Below are 4391 nucleotides of genomic sequence, written 5' to 3' on the forward strand. Positions count from 1 at the left end.
TTTGGATGATTTTGTAATAGTAATTGTTTGTAAGGTATCCAGAAAAGAATGTACAAAGAGAAGTCATAAGGGATTATATACCTTGGCTCTGTCAGTCCAAAAACTGATTTTATCCACCAGGTAGGTGTGCCTTAGAAAATGGTCAGCAAGCAAGATATCAGAGAGCAGAGGAGGGAGGAGGGAGTAGGGATGACCAGTGAAGTGTGTGGGGGGAGGGGGGCGGGGGGCGGTGCTGGGGGTAGGGGTGGCAAAGAAGGAAGGTGAGTGAGTCAACAAACGCAGACAAAAGCAATTCATTTATATCAAAAATGTAGCTCACAAATAGATCAGATACATGCATCCTATGGCTGGTACATTCTTTCCCTCAAGGAAAGCAATAAATTGGGTCAACTTCTCATCTCAACATTGCTTGATGAGCAGTGGTGAAACTATGGAAAAACTGGTCCTAAGGGAGTGGAAATTTGTTTGCCCTCCCCATTTTTCCAAGTGGAGAAGAAGAAAAAAATCCCCTCCTTTCTCTAAGAGCAGGAAAAATGACTGTGCCACAAAACATTTGGGTTCTTGATTGGGACTTGGGAAGAAGGTGAAGAGTGAAGGCCAAGTATTTTTACCCCTTTGCTAGTAGACAGGCTTTACCGATTGCCAAGGACAACACTGGGAACTTGCGCAGATTCCAAGGCGGGTTCCAAAACTAAGCTTCTGCCTCCTAGTGGCTGTCAGCGCTCAGCCTAGACCAGTGATGGCGAACCTATGACACGCGTGTCACAGGTGACACGCGAACTCATTTTGTTGGTTGATCTTTCCTTGTTAAATGGCATTTAAATATATAAAATAAATATCAAAAATATGTCTTTGTTTTACTATGGTTGCAAATATCAAAAAATTTCTACATGTGACACAGCACCAGAGTTAAGTTAGGGTTTTTCAACATGCTGACACGCCGAGCTCAAAAGGTTCGCCATCACTGGTCTAGACAGTGGACTGAACCCAGGGCACACCACCCAAGCCTGTTATTACTGTCTGAAATCCCCCAGGAGCCTTACCTCACACACCCACAAGACTACACAACTCACTCACCTTCCCTCTTTGCCACCCCTACCCTCCACACCCCCTTCACTGGTCATCCCTTCTCCCTCCTCTGCTCTCTGAGATCTCTCCCTCATTTTGGTAGAATGGGGTGGAAAGACGGAAGGAGAAATGGTGGAGGCTACTTTGGAACTTATTGTACTTGAAACCTATTCCAAGGCCAGAATCCTCTCTTGGATAACATCCTTTCACGTGCCCCTTTGGCTCCATTTGGCCACTGTTAACGCAAGTGCATTCCTTCAATAGGTAACTGCTTTCGCAAGTCAGAGCAAAGGTTCAAGGCATCAGGCCGTCTCCAAAGCTCCTGGACAACAAAGGGGACATTTCAAGGCAGGGCACTTCTCCTCCCTGCAGAATGCAGGTGGGAAATGCCACATTGAATCACTCTGACCTTTTTCTAGGCTCCGTCATCACTAATGCCTCTTCTGATGAACTGCGTCTTTCCTGGTCTGTAGCTGGATCAAAGGGTTATTATAGTTACTTTCCTGCTCTTCCTGTGTCTGGGGTGAGAAAGATTCCGACTTTAAGGTGCTCTTGTAAGATGACATATTCCAGTGCATACTTTTAGGTTGGCATGTGAAAATATTTTATAAGTTCAAATAATTGCAAAGAATGTAACTCTACCATGGTGTATATTTTACACGTGCTTTACATGTTTTTGACAAAAGTTTGGAGCTGCACAGATAGATTTTTCAATTTTCATTCAATTTACGGAGGGAAATCTACTATATAATCTAATTAACCAAGCCAGTCCTCATTGACAAACCAATTCAACCAATCAGATTCACTTTCCATCAGTTTTCAGTCAAAAATCAATCTAATAGCATGCATCAGGAAAACCATCTTATTTGTGAATTTTAACTCTGAAATAAACATAATATGATAGATGAGTGGATAAACAAATGGATGTTCAGATGAAAGGAAGAATGAGAGAGACAGAGAGAAAGAGAGTGTGTGTGTTAGCTTGATGGAAGGAAAGATAGAAAACTGGTTTGTCTTGCCCTACCCAGTTTGGCTCAGTGAAGAGAGCGTCAGCCTGCAGGCTGAAGGGTCCCAGGTTTGATTCTGGAAAGGTCACATGCCCGGGTTGCGGGCTGGTTGAGGGTTGGTTTCGGGCTGCGGGCTGCGGGCTGCGGGCTGCGGGCTGTGGGCTGGTTGAGGGCTGCGGGCTGGACCCTCCGTGGGTGGCATGCAGGAGGCATTGATGTTTCTATCACTCTCTCCTTCTCCCTTCTCCTCTGAAATCAATAAAAATATTTTTTTTAAGAAAAAGAAAACTGGTTTGCCTTGAGTTTGTTTTCTGAATGAAATGAGATGCAGTCACTTAGAATATTTCTTCCTGAATCTCTCCTGGCTGTCCAAGAAATCCTCCCTTAGCAGCTGCAAATTCCGGACGAGGCTCCGTGGGAACCCTGGAGTCAGCCTGGCCTAGGAAGGCGCACTCTGTCATTTTCACATCTTATTGGTTACAGCCTCTTCACTGTAGAGGGGTCACACAGGGGAAAATACATCTCCGCGGCTGTCTGCCACACTCACATCATGGTTGTTCAATAAGTGTTCAGAAGAAATGAATTGTGTTTTAATTTTATAATTTAACTCTTATTTATAATTAAACATCTGCCTTATTGCCAAATGTTTGGGGAAAGAATCTCTCACCTGCCCACCCTCACCTGCAATAGTCTGCAAGGTGTATCTTATTTCATTTCTCAAGTAAAACATAAAAAAAAAATCAATCCTGGAATGTGGTGATGTTTTTGTACACTTTGAGGTACTTATAGAAGGACAGCTGAGCAAAATATTTTGAATTAGCAGCATTTCCGAAAACTGGGCATTGTGACTGTACAGCCTGGAAGGTAACTGTTATCCCTGCGTTTATGGTTTAGGAAGCGGAAGCCATGAGGGTTAAATAACTTGCTCCAGAGTTCATACTAACCAGAGGGGGGATCTAACTCCCTCGCTCTTCCTTTTCTCCATCTCTCAGTTTCAAATAATGTTCTCTTTGTCATCCATAAGTGATTTAGTTTTAGAAAGAGGTGGGTGGGGGACCCATAGGGCCTGGCAAGTCTACTGACAATGTTTTATTTCTTGAGCTGGGTAGCAAGCACACAGGTGTGTGTGTGTGTGTGTGTGTGTGTGTGTATACTTCTTTTTATGTCTTAAATATTTCAAAATATGTTTTTAAGAAAAGGGGGGGCAGATGGAGTCTGAGAACCAGTGACAGGTTCCTATCTTAAAAACATAAGCATTTGCTATGAACATTCGCAACTAGAAAGCAGGAAATACAGTATTGTTAGCACATATTATATCATAGACCAGCGCTTTTCGACCGTTTTCACCACACAGCACACATAAACTAATTACTAATATTCTACGGCACACCAAAAAAACAGATTACATTTTTTGCCCATCTGACAAAAAAAAAAAGTGTAATTTTGATTCATTCACACCGGATGTCTATGTCGTGTTGGCTGTTGTCATTTTTTTTATTTGACAATCTAAGGGAAAAAGAGGTCAGTGCCCCAGGCTAAATAGTCAGGTATCGCATGTTTTAAAAATTCTTGCGGCACACTGGTTGAAAATTGCTTACCTAGATAGTTATAGTGTATTTACATTACTAGCTAGTAATCTCACCTTTCCAACAAACCTGTGAGGTAGGTACTATTATCATCCTCATTTTAATATGAAATTTAAAAAATTGAAGTAGATTATAATTTATAAAGGGGGGAACGCTAGACTTAAATGAAGTACTCTGGTTTTAGAATATGTGTATGTAAAAACCACCACCCTGTGATGCCTCTCTCAAGAGGCAAGTTTGCAGCGGTGGGTGGAAATCCTGTGTGCCTTCCCTGCAAAGTGCCTGTTACATTCCTTAGAGATTTGCATCAGTTAAACAAGGAATTCAAAATAGCTTTCTGGTGACATTCACAGGGAAAAGGGTGGTATCGTTGGCAGCAGTTTCGGGGAGGGGGAAAATATTTCATATATGGGCTTGCTTGCTTGGACTGGTCGAAGGGGAAGGACCAGGTGATAACAGAGGATTCTGCCAATCATGAAAACTTTCTTGGCAAGGGAGGTGGAGTCTGGGAGGTATTTAAGAATTCTGGATGGTCAAGTGATCTAACCCAGTTAGGGGCTTCTCCTAGGCAGGTCTCATCGCGCTAGTTGTGGGAGAGGAGCCCAGCCCCAGCTCCGGGTTGACAGCTGGCCCAGCCTACGCATGCGCCGCAGCACGCAGCATGCAGAGGTGGAGGACCGCCGCCAGGGGCCGCCCCGGCCCGGCCGCTCCTCCCCGCCCCCTCCCCGCC

This window comes from Myotis daubentonii, chromosome 9 (genome assembly GCF_963259705.1).
Source record: "Myotis daubentonii chromosome 9, mMyoDau2.1, whole genome shotgun sequence".
NCBI lineage: Eukaryota > Metazoa > Chordata > Mammalia > Chiroptera > Vespertilionidae > Myotis > Myotis daubentonii.